Here is a 20,038-nt window from a genome sequence, read left to right on the forward strand (position 1 = left end):
AGCAAGGAGAAAAACATGGCATTTATTTTTTAATTTTTAATACCATATATATCGGGGTGCCTGGGTGCCTCAGTCAGTTAAGTGGCTGCCTTTGGCTCAGGTCATGATCCCAGGGTCTGGGATCAAGCCCCATGTCGGGCTCTCTGCTCAGCGGGGAGCTGGCTTCCCCCTCTCTCTCCGCCTGGCTCTCTGCCTCCTTGTGCTGTCCATCTCTCTGTCAAATAAATAAATAAAATCTTAAAAATAAATAAATAAAATCATGTATAGCTTTGAAAATAATCAGGAACCATTTGTCAAGAAAGCAAAAGATCTATTTAAGCATCATCTTAAATATTCTTATTAAGAATATGCTACAAGTCTTATACTAATTTCTTCTATCCCCTCCCTTTATGAAACGCAAAACAAAAACACAAGGATACAAACAAAATGTTAACAGTGGCTATATCTGAGTTGTGAGATGACAAAGTAATTTTTTTCCTTTTCTTTGCTCTTTGTATTTTCTAATTTGCCTTCAATAAATATGTATTTTTCTAATATTTAAACATGTATTATTTTTCTAATTTTGAATATTTCAAATATGTTAAAGATAACAACAGAGTGAGCAAAAGCAAGACATTTTCAATGAGCAGCCTTACTGTTTTATGATGTTCCCTCAGATGACACCTCATTAAACCAGCAAGTACCAACTACAAAATCCTCTAGAAAGGGCAAGACCACCAGGGAAGGACAAAGGGAATTCAGCACACAAGGAAACCACACAGATGATTTCACAGTCTTACAAGAACACTGAAGCCTGTGTAGTGACTATTAAATATACACTTTAACATTCTGAGGAGGCTTGGTAGGACATCAGCACCTACCAGGCACATGAATAGCAAAAGTCCCCAAACTATGCCAATGCCAGGTAGGCCCCGTACAACTTAGTTGGACCTTTCCCTTTCCCAAGGGTACTCACAGTTTTCAAACCGGGCATGGGTTTAAGTACCAATTAATTGAGTGTGGATAGAGAAATCCCTGTAATTGAACCTAGTGCTATCTGATAATGTTTTCAAAGCAAAGACCACTTGGTTCTAGGTATCAGGCAGACTACAAAACAACTATGCACTTTAGAATCTCTCCTGCTGCTCCATTAATGAAAAAATTTCCTTAAAGGACCCATTGCAGAGGCTCAGTTCGGTTTCAAGTAAATTTTCCACCACCTCGGTGGTGAGAAAAACCACAATATTGGAAACCCTGATCCTTCCTTTAAAAAATGAAGTTGTTGCCAAACAAACTCTCCCAGGATTGCCTCTGACTATTGGCATTTAGTGCAGGATCATCAGTCCTACAAACTACAAGTATTTTATACACACCAGCTATCACATCACCTTTAGTTGTCCTGTTACAGGGTCTTTAGTGTGCCAGAGGTGACCAGCAAACTCATGTTGTCCATTCATTTCAACAGACATGTCCCCAACTAAAGGCAGCTGGGAGTAAGCAGAAGAAGCAGAAAAAAGAAGGGCTGGGACCTAAGGAAGGAATGGAGGCTTTTATGAGAAGCTACAGTCCAATGAACAATATTTGAAATGAAAAAAGACACATTTGGGCTGTTATCAGATGTTGTATCTCAGGGGTCAGGTACCATGAACAGACAGGAGAATAGCTGGGCACAGGTAGAGGTTTATCTGTGACCAACCCCCAACCTACATCTCATTTCAAGTAGCTGGATCTCTATCTGAATCACTTACCTGGTATTCGAGTTCATCTAAGCCCTTGATTTTTTTTTCCACAGGGTTTATAGGTATACTCATGAATTCCAGCCCTGAGGTAGAGGCTCTGCCTCCAGCTGGCAGCCCCATCATGCTGCATGTCAGCTTTTTGTCCTGTATCTCAGCTTTTCTCCTATATTATGGCTCTACTAAATATGGTAACAGGGTGAGCTAGAGGCATCTATAGCTGGGCTTGAGCCCCAAATGCCACCTGTGTGACCTTGGGCAAGTTACTTTTGTAAATAAACTTCAGTTTTCTTATCCATAAAGTGGGAGCAATAGAGCTTCTTTATCCTTTGGGGCACCTGAGCGGGTCAGTCAGTTAAGCGTCTGCCTTTGGCTCAGGTCATGATCCCAGAGTCCTGGGATCCAGACCCGCATCTTCAGACTCCCTGCTCAGCAGGGAGTTTGCTTCTTTTCCTGCTCCTGGACTCCCACTCTCTCTTGCTCTCTCTCTCTCTCTCTCTCAAGTAAATAAATAAAACCTTTAAAAAAAAAAGAGCTTCATCATCTTAGAATTGTTGTGTAGAATTTGAGATGCAAAATATAGTACTTGTCACATGGTAAGTGCTCAATAAATTTGATGATGTCGATGGTGATAATGATGACAAAAGATGAGAATATCATGATGAAGAATGGATCTTCTTAACCTTGGCCACCTGCTACAGACTCAACTACACTACAGAGGTCTCAACTGGGAATTATTTTTTGCCTCCAGACTTTTGGCAATATCTAGAGACTTTGTTGGTTCCTTTAATGAGGGGGACAACGGGAAGGCATCAGGGTGTGCTACTGACATCTAGCGGGTGGATGCCAGGGATGCTGCTAACCATCCTATCATGCACAGCACAGCCACTCCCTCCTACAACAAAGAATTATCTGGTCCAAAATGTTAATAGTGCCAAAGTTGAGAAATCCTGCTTGCCAGACATCCATGCTTACCAGCATCTCCCCACTTCCCTTAGCCCTGGTGGTCAATGTGCCCCCAGCTGGGAGCTGTGGCTGGTATTTAAGACCTGACCCTTCCCAGGACTGGCCCATCCCACCGTCTCCTGAGCTCCTGAGCCCCTACTCTGTGGGATTCTTTGTCAAATGGCCACCAGGCTTCATTGCTCTGACCTGAGTCCATAACAGCAGGCATGGAGAGAATGACCAGGCCTTCCCTCTGACCAGCAACAGGAGAGAAAATGCTTCCTGCAGGCCTGTGGCAAAGAGCCACGTGAAAACAAGCGCAGCAGCCAGTCAAGCGTTCCACCCAAACTGGCTCCACACCAGGGCCAGACCATGAGTCACCACCACATGCTGCCGCCTCTCGCAGTGACCTTTCTTTATCCCTTCACTAGTTGTAAATCTTCAGGAGCAAAACAGCAGAGAACAGACTGGGAAGGCCCTGGCAGAATATTGTACCTGGCAAATGCCCAAATCAAAATTCAGAGTTAAGTACCCAGGCCCTGAATAAATGCCAATCACAGCAAAACCAATGCTCCCCTGAGCTATCCCTATGAACCAGAGAAGTGGACACATGGAGCCCCCTCTCTTGACATAATTTAAATCCTGTGGCAGTAGTGGAGCATCCTCTCCAGGAGAAGGAACAGATGTGTTTAGCAATACCCAGATGGCTGGGGACAAATTGAAGGACCTGTGTAATGTTTGCCCATAATTCATGCTTTCACCAAACCACACTGCACCCCTAAAGAAATCTTCCTTGTGTCCCTAATTCCTCTTGGGTCAAATGGAATTAATACTGTCTTCCATGCAGTGTTGTGAGAAACAATTAACATAGGTTATTAAATAGTGCTTTGGCTCAAAATAAAGCAAAACTGGATTTTTGTTTCTGCTTTTTCAGAGGCAAACCATCATGATGGGAAAAACGCCAGTGGATGGGGCAGCTGCCTTCTGCAGGGGAATTCTCTCTGCCCAGTCTCACTGGAGTTGTCTTTCCTAAAGTGTAGTCTTCTAACCACCTGCATCAGAAGCACCTAGAAAGCCCCCAACAAGCAGATTGCCAGACCACTACCAACATGGAATTTCTGTAGATTAAGCTTTGGAAAGTACCCTTTAAACAAGTTCCCCACTTGAGTTTTATATCCACTAAAATTTGAGAATCTTATACAATGAATAATCTCTGGGGCAGTACAACCACAGTCATTATTTCCAAGAGTAGGAAGCAAGATTGGGTCCTTCATCTTTTTCTCTCGGCCTATGTTGCCCATCTTACGCAAGGAGAATTCCTGGACAAGATGGAACACATGCAAAATGACTCATCTGAACTAAATTGTCCACCCCCACACTTATGCTTATAACACAACAGCAACACATTGCCATTTGCCCTTCTTAGTTTCGTAATTTCTCCCAACACTCTTGAAGTTTAAAAGGACTATTTCCCCTTTGCTGTTGGATGCCTAATGTCCTGAGCAAATTCCCATCTCTAGCACTTGTTATCAGGGAACTAATCATAAACAGAACTGACCCATAGTCAGTGAATCCCTCCTCCCACCATCCTCTACAGTTGTTCTGAGAATTTGGTGTGCGTTCCAAACATTCACATTCATTATCCTTATAATGATCTTGTGAGACATAATCTCCATTTTGTAGATGAGGGAACAAAACCACCAAAAGGCTTCACAAGTGACAGAATTGGTACTTGACTACACTCTCTGACTCTAAACCCAATGCTGTTAGCAGCTCAAATTCAACAAACCCAGTGCTCTAGGCTATTCTGCCTCCTGTTGTCTGTAGAAAATTATAAGAAAGCAGCAACCAGTTGAGTATAGTTGTCTAGAATTTAAAATTTTCTAACCATACTATTAACAAGCATGTACATGCAAAACAGTATAAGTATTTGATGACTACTTGACCAATCAGTTTCATCAATTATGTTATATAACTTCACAGACTTCTGAGCTAATAACAGCTAGTAAGTGTTAAATATTTGACACTACTGGGGTACCTGGGTGGCTCAGTGGGTTAAAGCCTCTGCCTTCGGCTCAGGTCAGATCCTGGGGTCCTGAGATCGAGCCCCGCATCGGGCTCTCTGCTCAGCTGGGGGCCTGCTTCCCTTCCCCTCTCTCTGCCTGCCTCTCTGCCTGCCTGTGATCTCTGTCTGTCAAATAAATAAATAAAATCTTAAAAAAAAATTGACACTACTGTTCTAAGTGCTTCAAGTTATTCTAACTCATTGAAACCTTCCAAACATCCTTCAAAGTTGATACTACCATTGTTCTCTCTTCACAGTGGAGAAAACTGCAGCAAAGAAATATTTAGTAAGGTGTCTAAGGTCAAGCATCTAGTAAATGACTAGGCTGGGAAAAATACCCAGATAATAAGGCTCCAGAACCAATACCGTTGCTAACCCACTTTACTGTGTATTCCAGTATTAACACAGTAAGAGCTAAAACAACAAAAGATAATGGCTGGGGGTTGTGGGGATCCTGCTTTCCCTAAAGATCTTTCTAGTGCCCTAGAGAATTTTATTTCTTTGAACCATGGTTTCTAAAATGCTATAGAAATCAAAGACCAATAAAATGCTGAACAACATAGACGATGAAAGCTCTGAAATGATGTAGAATTCTGTCATAAATAAAGTCCCAGAAAGATTCCACACCTGCAATGTGCTTTCAACTAAGGCAGGGAGGAGCTTTGTTATAATTATTACAATCTAATTTAAAGCTGAAGCCAGGCTAGAGGAAAAAAAAAATGAAAATAAACTCTCTCCTAAAGCTGTCAGCCTGGCTGTGACCTCCAGCTGTTTTAGTCACTAAAACCTTGTATTTAATGGTCACTTTTATAACAAACACTAGGAAAGAAATACAAAGCTCTAAATCAGAGTTTATTTCTAAAGAATGGAAAAAAAGGTGTTGGAGTGCTAAGGAAAGCCACAGAGAGATGGTACCACCATGATACCCTCCTTGCTGGTAATTATGAAGCAGCATCAATCAAGACCTCCAGTTTCAAACTGTAATCCAATAACCTTTCTACCCCTGTTTGAAGGGAATCCCCACTGCATGTGCAGAGTCCTCATTTCCAATACCCCCAGTGACAGCAACTTCTGTCCATTCAGTTCAGACCCTAGAGCTTCTACATTCATGCTTCAGAATGATTATCTCTCTCCAACAGTGTATATTTTACATGGTGTTATTATCATAGGAAGTAAATACTGGGTGGCCCAAGTGAAAGTCTCCCACAAGCCTCATTAAGAAAGTACTAGAGCATTCATCTGCTAAGCCCCCAGGATGTGGTTTATCTATGACTATGTATGACATCTTTTAAATTCTTCTGCTCAGAAGAACATTCCAGAGATGTTACTGAGGACTGCCACTAATTGCAGAACCAAAAGACCAAATGCTAAGACCACATTTGGCCAGAACTGTTTTCCAATATTTATGAGTTAGTGTGATCAAACTAAAGTCTGGTAAATATAATCCCAACAAATGAGCAAATGTCTCTTGATCCTTAAATCGCAGCTTCAGTGTTCCCTCCTCCCTAACTCTCCCAAGTCAAGTTAGTCTCTCCTTCACATTCCCATGACATCTGTTTATATCTCAATTATAGTGCTGCACATGTTGTGTTCTAATTATCATGTTTATATCTGTCTCCCTTATTATCTATACTATAACTCCTGGGGGGCAGGGGCCAGTGCCTTATCATCTTAATGTTCTTAGCACTTGGCAAAATTGGCAAATAAGCACTGAATAAATATTCAGTGAAGAAAAGAATGTGATCTAAAATGAGGGGGAGAACCCATCAGTTCAATTCAGAATGATCATATAAATGAATTAACCCTGTGGTACTAGTTCAATACTTCTGTGGCTCAATTTTCTGACTTGGCCTAGCTCTCATTTTGATTCTCTTCCACTCTGATCCTTAAATCAGAGACTGGATTAGTTACCCTAAAGTATCAGATACATAACAGATACATATGCATATAGGCTTATGATAAATTGATATATGATTTACTGGATTTCTTGGAGCAAGAAAATAATTAGTGTATGGTTGCCTCCATTTTCCATTAGCAAACAGTGTGTAATGAATCTGCAACTGTCCTTTCTCCTTATTCCCCTGAGGAAGAACAAGCCTGGATGGCCATTCCCATATACTCCACAACAGACCAAGAGTAGGATGGATCATTTGTCCCCTGTCATTATCCCCTGTCTCTGCAACAATACCATCAGCTCCACCAACATAAGGGTATTATGATCCTACTCCCAGGTTATAGACACCATAAAGTCCCTTATCCTGGGACAATGGAATCTTAGATAGAGGCAGGATGAGAAGAATGAAACTCAGATGTGTGCCCTAACATGCCTGAGTATATTCTTGAGGTAAAGCCACATTCCAGAGTTTTCTCCTCTTCTACCCACACAACATTAATCATTCTTTATTTCTTAGATGACAGAGAAGATTTATTAATGTGAGAATTCCTCTGCCACCCACAAGCAAAAGAATTGTCTTTGTCAGCCTAGTTTCATAAATCTTTTATGATATAGAATCAGAGAATGAGTAGCAGGAAATAAGTCCACAGAAGTGTGAGAAAACCAGGAAACTAACCAGAGAAGTTTGGCCAGTCTATAAGAAGCTGGGGTGTGTGTGTCGGGGGGGGAAAGACAGTGGGGTAAATTTAATTGTCAGTAGATATGTAGGGAGGTAGTGAATGGAAGAGAATTAGAAAGGAAAAAGTAGCAAATTAGAAAGGAAAAGTAGCAAATTTTGTGATATGTGGCTGGTAGATAAGAACAAGTTCCCCTCTAACTTGCTTTGAGGAAGACTCAAAGATTGAAACCACTTTTAAATTATTTTTGGCCTAGGCTGGCTTATTTATAGGAAACTCCACCACAGAGATTGGACTATTTGGGTTCTCAGCTTGTTCTACAGTTATACACACTACCACCTAATTCAGTAACACCTTTTCATTTTGGGAAACTTGTCTATGTGAGACAAGTTTCTGATATTTTGTATATATATATATATATATATACACAAAATTTTATTAGATAATTAATAAATAAAAATAAAAATAATTTTTATTATCTAATATAATTATATTATAGTCTATATAGATAGAGAGACTATAATATAATCTAACATAATCCATGGAGGACCAATTGGATCCACAAAGAATAAAGATTTAAATTTACAAAGAAGGTATAAAACTAATTTTTATGTTATATACCTACTATTGGCCAGACACTGTGAAAACTACTTTAAATATGTTTGCTCCTAGGGCACCTGGGTGGCTCAGTTGGTTAAACGTCAGACTCTTGGTTCTGGCTCAGGTTGTGATCTCATGGGTGGTGAGACTGAGCCCTACGGTGGGTCTCTGCACTTAGCTGGGAGTCTGCTTAAAGATCTTCTCCCTCTGCCCCTCCCTACAGTTGCATGTCCCTTCTCCCTCTAAAATAACTAAATCAATTTTTTAAAAAATTAAAAATCAATGTGTTTGTTCCTTTATTTAGTAATGAAATATTTTTTATCCTGTCTCATTTCAGAAAGGCTAAAAAGCACCTTATAGGAATACTTAAAACACAAAAACATAAATGAAAAGTGAGAGCAAACTTAAAAAACAAAAGAACACAATGGGGATGCCTAAATGGAACCATGTATGAGGTCCAACATGCATATACCATATAATGTGTACACACTTGATACTGACAGACCATACATTTGGCTCTAGGCTTTCCAGCAGCTAGTTCAAAGAAGGAAAACCAATCAGTTACATAAATAACCAAGTCCATTAGATTAAAGCAAGAGCAAGAGAAGTAAAGCTGTTCTTGGTATTAAGACCAAATGAATTTCTGCAATGGGGAGGAAAGCTGCATGATGGAAAAATAACTTCCTCAACAATATCCTTAAAACAGAATTTTAAATACAAGTTTCAAATATTATTTCTTAGATTGATCTTGAATAAAAGCTGATGCCTTTACAACTAAAAGTAAGTCTGCACTTCACAGAGTGATAAGCATGTATTAGTTTCTAGCCTTGTGGACAAGGAAGTTAAGACTCAGAGAGGTTAAGCGATATGTCCAAAGATATACCCAATAAAATAAACGCTCAGGTTTTGGAGTTTTATACAGGGCCAACTGACTCCAAGGTCCAAACTCTTTGTACTGTCTATACTACTCCAGCAATGCTAAACCACATAACAAAAGGATTTCTTTTTATCAAAAGTTAGTCTCCTCCAAAGTCATCATGATACGCATGTATTTCTTTCTCAAAAACATGGAAAATAAATTTTCTCAGGAGATAGTAGTATACGTTTCTGTTGTAAGAGACAGGCTCTTCTCACTTTGGGGGTGGTTTCTATTCCAGCATCAGTGTTTATTTAAATATTCATTTAAATGTAACTGAAGTAGGTAGCACTTACCAACAATGTCCCTAAGTATAAGCTTGTAGAAGAGGCTGACCCCTGTGGGTGGTAACCAAGATCTTGCTGTGTTGCAGGTATCTTCCCAGATATCCTCCCAGGACCAGCAGGTGAAGGCATCTTCATTCATTCATTCTGCTCTTTTAAGGATAGGATAATAGGAAGAGACGTTCAAGAGAAGAGGAACAGGAAGAGGAAGGTGGGAAGAAGGCTGGGTCATAATGAAGGAATAAAGGTGGCAGGCTTAGGAAGCAGGAATTTGTTACCCAAACTCAAGCAGCTGAGGATCCACAGGCCCAAAAGACCAGAAGAGCAAAATGAAAGAGCTGTGTATAGGGCAGGAACAGCTGGACAGCAGTCCTCAAATCAGAATAACACAACTTTTCAGAATCACATTCCCAGTCCTACCCCAACTACTCAATGAGAATCCCAAGGCCAGCTGACCCCCAGTGATTCTGAAAAGCAGAAAAGTCGAAAAACTTTGAGCTAGACCTCACAGTGAAGCTTAGTTCCTTAAATTCACAAATATTTATTAAGGGCCTTGTATGTGCCAGACTTGAAGCCGGCCACAGGAAAGAGGAATGACCTTGTCCTCAGAGCTTATGTTTCAGTGGGGGACACAGACATTAGAGAAATAAACATACACTTACGAAAGTACACTTTTCTCTTCCCTAGAATCAGCTGAATATGCTGAATTTCCCAGGGCCCAAGAACTCAGTGCAAAGAGCAATTGCATTTCAAAACAGCATAACCTGAAAGGAGGAAAGCACCCTCTTGTGGCCCTCTGAGTGGTGGCACCTGAAAAAAACGCTAGTTTTGAGAGTAAGAGGTTGTCCTGGGCAAGCAACCTAAGGTAGACAGCCCTAAAGCAGCTGGGAGTGTCGGCAGGCAATATTTTGCTTCAGTCATAAAGTTCTCTTCAGTGCTGAATCAGCCATTTCTTGAGAAGACATTTCCCTGGTATCCATTGGTAAGTGGTTTTACTTCTGGACACCCAGGCTCTTTTGGTGTGGACTCAAGTAACACATTTTACAGGCAAGGCATCCATCTGACTCTATTTCCACTCTCCTTACAACTCTAACATGCAGCAAGGCCTGGAACAGGGAAGCATTCAATAAATGTGCAGTGAATAAATAAATGAACTGCACTATGTCATCCAGCCCTGACATTGCCTTCTTTGTGGGATCTTGGTAAGACTAGAAAAATAATCACCGTGGTTGAGTCCCTGAATTCTCTGAAAATAAAAGAGTTCTTAAAATGTAAAATACAATCTATGTCCCTCTTAAGAGTCTCTATGAAAAGGATAATATTCACAAAGGATATACTTTGTGCTTGGAGCTAAGCCTAGTATGGCTTAATTTACAGTGGAGTAACATGTAAATTTATGATAATAAATTATATTATTTAAATGAAATTATAAAAATAAGAGTTGCTCACTCATATTCAACTTTCATGAATGCTGATGCTTCTTGAAGAATATGGAGGTCTGATTTGTATTCAGGCCTGAATACCAGCATGAACCATAAGAGCCCAAGGACTCCTGGATTCAAGTATGTAGATCAGAAGCCTAAAAATCCGCCCAGTGTATTTAGCATTTCTAGAACGTCTCCACTCAAGAAGCCATGAGGAAATCAGCTCAATACAGGACTCTGAGTTCTGAGATGATGCTGACAAAATCACTCTACACCATTTCTCAGAGGTTGCGGGCAAAGAAGGCTAGAACAAGGAGGAGAAAAGAAGTACATTAGAAGGTGTGATGAAAGAACAAGAAGGGCAGAGAGAGAGTGTACAAAATTTAAAAAAATTCAAAAAACTATTTGCTATAGTACTTAATCCACAGAATCCAAAAGCAAACAAACCAGTCAGTGGCCTCTGAAGGAGGGAATTGATTTTTGAGACATGTTGATTATGTCTCTAATTCTGAAGCTCATGAAATACTCTACCAAATTAAGAAATACCAAAGGCTGAGAAGTACTTCTTGCCAAAGATTTAATCCATCTGACTTGAAAAGACCACAGCACACAGGAGGAGGCATGGTTGCCTAAATAGTCCATCCTACTACTGCCATAGTCTTTCAATGGATTCCACTTTTGGAGTTAAGAGTCTCCTCTGTCCACTACATCGGGCTGGGCTCAAGCATCAGCTTTAACACCCGTATCTGTGGGAAGTCTGTAAGGGAGTTAATGCTGAGCAGAGAAACAGCTCAGATAAGACACATCAAATCCTCATTATTCATAATTTTGGAACCTTATCTCTGAGGTTTGCTGCATGCAATTATCCTACATCACTCCCGACCACCATCCTCGTAAAATTTATGGAAGGAGTAATTAAAAGTATTAGCTTTGGAGTCAGAGACACAAGGTTTTGAACTCTGGGTTTTTCAATTAGTAGCTGTGCTAACTTGGGCAAGTTTATTTACTTCTCTGAGCTTTCGTTTCCTCAAGGCTCGAATGCAGATTATAATAGTACCTACTTTCATTGAATTATAGTAAGAACCAAATGATATGAAATACCAAAATCTCTTAGCAAATGCCTGGAAAATAAGGAGCTTTCTATAATTTTTTCAAAAATGTCTTACCTGAGTCCAAAGATATCAAATGACTTGCCTAAGGTGATAGAGAAGCAACAGAGCACCATTTGCTCTTCATTATAATGAATGGATTTCAATTACTACTTGTATTACATAGTATTTACCCCCTCATCTAGTCTATTAGTAAGTGGCTAAATTTAAAAAGAGACTTGTCTTATGCCACCTAAACATTTCAACCTTTTCAGAGAAATAGTTATTAATCATCATTCTCTGTGCATAAACATTCAGTTAGGCTCACATCCAAATGTCGAGTGTTCAGACCTATAAACATTTAAATAATTTTGCCAGTAAAATTTCATGAGTTTCCTCATAAAGTGTTTCAATTAACTTCACTTGATAGATGTGTTCTTATTCCTTAAAACAGCAATTAATCTTAGCTGGTGGTGTTTTGGTTTTCTCTTTAATCAAAATTAAAATATCCTTGAGGACAGGACTGTGGCTTCCACTTCCTTTGTATCCTACCCAATATTTGGCAAGGTATTAAGCCTAAGTAGATGTTTAATATCTATCTGATCAGGTACATCCTTGGTATCATTGAACATAGCTATGATAATTTCTAGTTTGAGAAAAGGAAATAAACTGAGTCTCCTTCTCAAACTAACAGTTAGGATAAAAAAAATCTTAAAATTTTAAGAACATTGTTTCAAACAAAGGAACCACTTTGAGGCCACTGTGACAACTTCAGACTACAGATATCATGAACCCGCCTCCATGAGCTTCTGGACCCACCATTTCTCACCAGTGCATATAATGAGGTGAGAACCCCCATACTATTAAAAACAATTAGAGTAATATAATCTAAATTTCATGAGCATGTGGGTTCACATGAGATATCACTGACAATACTATCTATCTCCCCTTTCACTCATTGTACTTGAGTGGTGAAAGACTTCAACAATGCCATCCTTCCCCAACTTTTCTAATTACATGGTAGCCCCATTTGTGTAATCATGGACAGTCCTCCTATGACCTGGTCTCTGTCTTTGCCCACCCTTCATACTACACTTAAAGTCACAGAATATAGTCCCTTATTAGTCTGTGGAAATCCTAATTCCTTGCCTAGAAATGTTCACAAATCTATAAAACCACCAGATGCCAGAATGGTACCATGCTCCCTTCACTGCCCACTTGACCATAGCCCACAGTGGTCCTTATGGTGTAAGAGAGAATACCACAGTTTCAGGTGTCCTCACTTATTAAGTTCACATTTGTCATAATACTGTGGTTGGACACATGTGCTCCAGGGTCAGCCACCTAGGAAAAAATCCTAGATCTAACACTCAGCTAATTCTGTGAACTTGGGTAAGCTACTGGTCCTGTCTGAGCCTAGTCTCCTTATCTATAAAATAGGGATAATGCTATTATCTCAAAGGTTTGTTACATAGATACGATAACATATAAAGCAACCAATATATTATGTTGCGCATAGTAAGCACTCGATTACTATTATTATATCCTGAAAATGAATCATTAGGGAATTATTTAATGACTGACTGATTCCCATATCCAGCAAGAAAACTCTAAAAGTAAATTCTTTTTTGCTAGGCATTATTGTGGGCCACACTCACATAGTTTAATATTCACAACAACCACTGAAGTAAATATTGTTCTCACTATTTTTATAGGCTCCTAGAAATCATTTTCCCAAAGTTAATTTGTCTAAATAAAAGAATAGCCAGTAGCTATTTAAAGCCCTGTTCTCTCCATTAAGCCAAGGTGCCTCTCATGCTTCAGAAGATGAGAACTTTTCATTGGTGACATAGTTATAGTGAAATTAGCAACACACTCATAGATTTAATCTGTACTCCAGAAAGATGTCTGACTCCAGCCTATTTCATTTTCTGTCCACAGTTCTTAAGGATACAGCCATCCTCACAACTGTTGGATTGTCATCTTTGAGTTTTTATTTTGAAATCAACAAGGATGTGTCTTTACAAGGTAACCTGAAGTGATCCTCCCTCATGCACTGATGACTTCCCAGGAAGAGCCCAGCAGTAGTTTATCTCAAAGAGCCTATGGCTCTTCTAAGCCTCTTTATAGGTAAAGACTCTAAATCAATTAATCATTTCTGAGGCACTGACTTCCTAAACTGGAGTTGGGGGCCCCACTGTTAGGAGGAGAATGGAAAAGGTGACGTCTAGGCTGCTGCTTTCAGGCTCTGGCATGGGTCACTCACTAGGACTGGGAATGTGGAGAATTCAGGCCCAGTACTCGTTCTATCTCTTCCCAGTTCTGGGTTCAATTACTATCCTCCTTTACACCATCTTTTGAGTCCTCAGTCATCAGGAAGTGCTATCTTTGATACTTCAGGAGACTAAATTCCAGCAAGACCTTCCTAAATCTTTACAAGCCTCTCAATACAAAGGCACATCGGAAGAAGGGTACTCTGAGAGATTCCTTTAAAACCCTGTCTTCCCATTTCAACAAAGAAGACATCCAAATGGCCAACAGACACATGAAAAAGTGCTCCACATCACTCAGCATCAGGGAAATACAAATCAAAACCAGAGTGAGATATCACCTCACAGCAGTCAGAATGGCTAAAATTAACACGTCAGGAAACGACAGGTGTTGGCGAGGATGCAGAGAAAGGGGAACCCTGCTACACTGTTGGTGGGAATGCAAGCTGGTGCAACTACTCTGGAAAACAGTATGGAGGTTCCTTAAAAAGTTGAAAATAGAGCTACCCTACAACCCAGCAATAGCACTATTGGGTATTTACCCTAAAGATACAAATGTAGGGATCTGAAGGGGCACATGCACCCAAATATTTATAGCAGCAATGTCCACAATAGCCAAATGTTGGAAAGAGCCTAGATGTCCATCAACAGATGAATGGATAAAGAAGATGTGGTATACATATATATATATATATATGTGTGTGTGTGTGTGTGTGTGTGTGTGTGTATACACACACACATATATATGAATACTATGCAGCCATCAAAATATGAAATCTTGCCATTTGCAAGGACATGGATGGAACTAGAGGGTATTATGCTAAGAGAAATAAGTCAATCAGAGAAAGACAATTATTATATGACCTCTCTGATATGAGGAATTTGAGAGGCAGAGCGGGGGGTCATGGTGGGTAGGGATGGAAAAAAATGAAACAAGATGGGATTGGGAGGGAGATAAACCATAAGAGACTCTTTTTTTTTTTTTTAAGACTCTATTTATTTATTTGACAGAGAGAGAGAGATCACAAGTAGGCAGAGAGGCAGGCAGAGAGGTGGAGGGGCAGGGGGAAGCAGGCTCCCCACGAAGCAGAGAGCCTGATGCGGGGCTCAATCCCCGGACCCTGAGATCATGACCTGAGCTGAAGGCAGAGGTTTAACCCACTGAGCCACCCAGGTGCTCCACCATAAGAGACTCTTAATCTCACAAAACAAACGGAGGGTTGCTGGGGGTTGAAGGGGTAGGGATAGGGTAGCTAGGTTATGAACATTGGGGAGGGTATGTGCTATGGTGAGTGCTATGAAATGTGTAAGCCTGATGATTCACAGACCTATACCCCTGAAGCAAATACATATGTTAAATAAGTAAATAAATAAATAAATAAATAAATAAATAAAATAAAACCCTGTCTTCCAATTCTATTACCTGTAAGGGCAAGGTACAAAGTTTTCACCCCCCTTCATTTCTGAAGTCAGAATGTGTCACACAATAGATACATGCATTGGAAGTATCCATTTTTTTTCCTCAAAAATTATTACTACAATGACATATCAACATTTACAAATGCTTAGAATTCAGTAAAAGCTAAATAAAGACAATGCCTTCCTCTGAGTTCCCTTGGTATTTTGTATGTTCCTCTATTATTTTTTAAACCATTTATTTTCATATCCGTCTCCCCTACTAGTTTAGAAATGCCTTAAAATCATTTGTTTTCATATCTGTCTCCCCGACTAGTCTCTAAATACCGTAAGAGATGGAACTTTGTTTTGTTTGTCTTTGTAGCCTCAGCAAAATGCTGTTTCTGAAATCTAGTAGGTAATCAACAAATGTTTGGATGGACAGACAGACAGAAGGATGGATGGATGGATGGATGGACAGATGGACAGACAGATGGAATCCTCATAGACTTTGTGAAGAAGCAGGTGTTTAAGCTAATCTAACTTGAACTTCTCTCTTTTATGGCATCATCTTTTCACGGACTATAAGTTTAGAGATTATAGAGATGACAATACCATCAACCAACATCTCTTATTTCTTTTTCTTTTGTCGTTCTCCTAGCCATTCAAAAGGGCATGAAAAGAGTCCCAGTCTCCTCCATCCAGCCATTTTCTTCATAGACAAGCAAGTTTCTTTAAAAGAATTCATTTAGTCAGTTTCAAGTTCAGTGGCTTTTTAAATGCCACCTCATTTCCATCTTGAAGAGTCCAGCTTTGCAGACCATTCTAATACTGATATGTACAAAAATTTTAAAAAGCTGACATTTATTGAGAGGTCTCCATGCCAGGCACTCTGTTATGGCTTTACATATATTGCATTATTTAATCTTCATGAACACCCTATGAGTTTCAGACAGGTTAAGTAGCCTACCTAAGACTACACAGCTAATAAGTAAGAGAGCCAGAAGTTGAATTCATTCTAAGTTCAGAGTTTTACATTTTTATCTCTCTGATAAAATCACCCATATGTCTCTTATGTAGCTGTTTTGAGGGTTTATTCTTTTTTTAAAAATATTTATTTATTTTAAAGAGAGAGCAAAGCAGGGGAGGGGCAAAGGGAGAGGCAAAGAGAGAGAATCTTAAGCAGACTCCCCACAGAGCATGGAGCCCACCAGTCGCTTGATCTCACAACCCTGAGATTGTGACCTGAGCCAAAACAAAGAGTCAGATGCTTAACCAACTGAGCCACCCAGGCAACCCTTGAGGCTTTTACTCTTAATGATCAACTGCTTTCATTCTATCACAGATATGCAATATTTCAAATATTTTAATGCTAATTATTAAGCAGGACATATTTAGGAAACAATTTTATAAATCCATGAGGGCGCCTGGCTGGCTCTGTTGGTTAAGCATCTGACTCTTGATTTCCCCTCAGGTCGTGATTTCAGGGTTGTGGGATTAAGCCCTACTGGGTGTGCAGCCTGTTCAAGAATTTTTCTGTCCTTCTTCCTCTGCTCCTCTCACTCCCACCCTCTCTCTTAAAAAAAAAAAATTAATCCTATAAAATGGGATAGAATTCTATTATGAATTCTATTATGAAGAATCTTTGAAATGAGAGCTCAGATGGGAAACAGAACAGGAAGGCATATGGAAACCCAAGGTGCTGATTGTCTTTGCTGGCTGCAGCAGTCGTCCCTCAGAGGGAGCAGTGAAATCACATGGGATCATCCACTCTGTGTAATATAACACATCTTGATTAAATTTTAAAAGGAAGAAAAGGAAAGTGTAGCCTCTGTACTGCCTACTTGAAGGTTAGGGCATATACAAGAGGCTGATGTTTTCTGTTACTAGCTGTTGGAATGTATCATATAACTTGTGCCTACTTAGGAATTAAGGTTGGGAAGGGAATTCCTATCTATGAATTCCTGGTAGCAGTTTTTATTAATATCTAGGGACATTAATGTTGCCTCTAACTTAATTATTCATGCTATTTTCAACCACATATTATATCACCATCAACTCAGTCCAAAGACTAAAATAAAACAATCCCTGGAAAATTCCAGTGGCATACTCATCTAGAGAGATATGACCTTCAAAAGGCTCACTCAAATGCCTGCTCAAGGTCCCAGCATTCTCTGTTCCTCACATGCATAACCAAGCAGTCCCAACTCAGACTATATTTGCAATCTCAAATTCTTTACTCACCCCCACATGCTTGGCAAAAGATTTTCCTCTTGGGACATGCCCCAACTTGTAGGAAGAATTATATCAATTAGGAACACTGAATTCACAGTGGTCGAGAATAAGCTGTGCCAGTAGTTCACACGTCATGAATACCAGCCATGTTTAGTTATTTATAACACAAAGTCAGGGCAATGGAATACCGTCTTATAGGCTGCTTCTCTGGTCACTTTGTTGCATTTTAATTCATGTCACAGACCAATTAAATACACTAAAAACTACAACCTTGAGCTCAAATTTTCAAAAGGGAGAGAAAGAAGGAATCTAAAATGTATCGAATACCTACAAAAGGCCAGGTCTTGTGCTGGGACTCTACTTATGTTACCTCCTTAATTCCCACCACAATCATACGAAAGAGGTATTGTTGTCTCCATCTCACAGATAAGGAAGGAAACATAACCTCTGAAGGATTAAATATCCTACCCAGTTAAGTGGTAAAGTCAGGATAAGGACCAAGACCATGTGATACAAATTCCATGTTTGTTTCCACTTCCAAATCAAATTTCTCCCATACTGCCTAGTCCAAGCCAGAAGCAGAAGAATAATGGTTTAAGGAGGTCCAGTTTTTGCAGTTGGGCATCCTGGGCATTTAATCTGTTCTGTCACTTCTTAGGTGTGTGACCTCATCGAGTTATTCAATCTCTCCAAATCCCAGTTTCCTCTTTATTTTTTTTTAATATTTTATTTATTTATTGTCAGAGGGAGCAGCAGGCAGAGGGAGAAGTAGGTTCTCTGCTGACCAGGGAGCCCAATGTGGGACTTGATCCCAGAACCCTGGGATCACGACCTGAGCTGAAGGCAGACACTTAACCAACTGAGCTACTCAGACATCCCTGTTTTCTCATCTTTAAAAAATAGAGATTGTTATAATGCTACATTATAAATTTTAAATACTTGACAATCAGTATGATGATGGTCATTTTCCCCCACAAAACCTCCTCACCTGTTAAATAGAAAAGTAATAACAAGGGCTAATATTGGCACACCTAGGTGGCTCAGTCGGTTAGGCATCTGCCTTTGGCTCAGGTCATGATTTCAGGGTCCTGGGATCGAGCCCCACATCAGGCTCCCTGCTCAGCAGAGAGCCTGATTCTCCCTCTGCCTGCTGCTCCCTCTGCCTATGTTCTCTCTCTCCCTCTCAAATAATAAAATCTTAAAAAAGGGGGGTGGCTAATATTTACTGAATATTTACTACAGACCAGGAACTACGGTGAGGGTTTTACATTAATTATCTCATTTAATTCTAATCATAATCTAATGAAATAATATTAGCTAATACTTCTTGAGCACTCACTATGTACCAAGATCTGTTCTAGACCCTTACTCATTATAACTAGTGAGTAACTGAGGCAGGTAATATATAATATTGTTGTTCCAAGTTTGCAAATAAGAAAGCAAAAGCTCAGAGAAGATAAGTAAATCGCCTGTGTTTACATAGCTAGGAAAAGACGAAGCCATGTTTAGAACTTAGGCAGGTAGATTTAGGAGTTTACAATCTCAAACTTGACTTTCATGTTCCTGGACTTGGGCTGGGCCATAAAGGAAATGTCTGACACAGTACCTATATTTTTTATAAATTTTTAAAAGGTTTTATTTGTTTATTTGACAGAGCACAAGCAGGAGGAGCTTCAGGCAGAGCAACAGAGAGAAGCAGGCTCCCTGCTGAGGAAGGAGCCCAGTGCAGGGCTTGATTCCAGGACCCCGAGATCATGACCTGAGTCGAAGGCAGATGCTTAACCAACTGAGCCACCCAGGCACCCCAACAGTACCCATACTCAAAAGGCTCTCAGATGTATCAAGGCTAAAAGACCTACACATTTAACAAATGAGGATGCTATAATATTCTATAGCCAAAAGTTCAAAATATGTAAAATACACACCAGGGGCCTTGGAAGATAAATGAGGGAGTAGGGATGGTGGCCTGTGGGTTCTGGGGAAGTCTTCCTGGAAAATATGTGGCTCTCACTAAGCCTTGTGGGATCAAGTTAATCAGGAGGTGAGGTGGGGGGAAATATTTCAGGAAGGAGACTCAGCAAGCATGGAGATGGAAATGGGAGCCATGTTTAGGGAAGAATGGCCTGACAAAAGATGGGTTGGACATCAAAAAGGAGAATTACAGACCAATATCCTTGATGAACACAGGTGCAAAAATTCTCACCAAAATACTAGCCAATAGGATCCAACAGTACATTAAAAGGATTATTCACCATGAACAAGTGGGATTTATTCCTGGACTGCAAGTTTGGTTCAATATCCACAAATCAATCAATGTGATACAATACATTAATAAAAGTAAGAACAAGAACCATATGATCCTCTCAATAGATGCGAAAAGCATTTGGCAAAGTACAGCATCCTTTCTTGATCAAAACTCTTCACAGTGAAGGGATAGAGGGTACATACCTCAATATAATCAAAGCCATCCATGAAAAACCCATAGGGAATATCATTCTCAATGGGGAAAACCTGAGAGTTTTTCTGCTAA

Source organism: Enhydra lutris, unplaced genomic scaffold (assembly GCF_002288905.1).
Source record: "Enhydra lutris kenyoni isolate GAN:26980312 unplaced genomic scaffold, ASM228890v2 scaffoldscaffold3, whole genome shotgun sequence".
In the NCBI taxonomy this organism is placed as follows: Eukaryota; Metazoa; Chordata; class Mammalia; order Carnivora; family Mustelidae; genus Enhydra; species Enhydra lutris.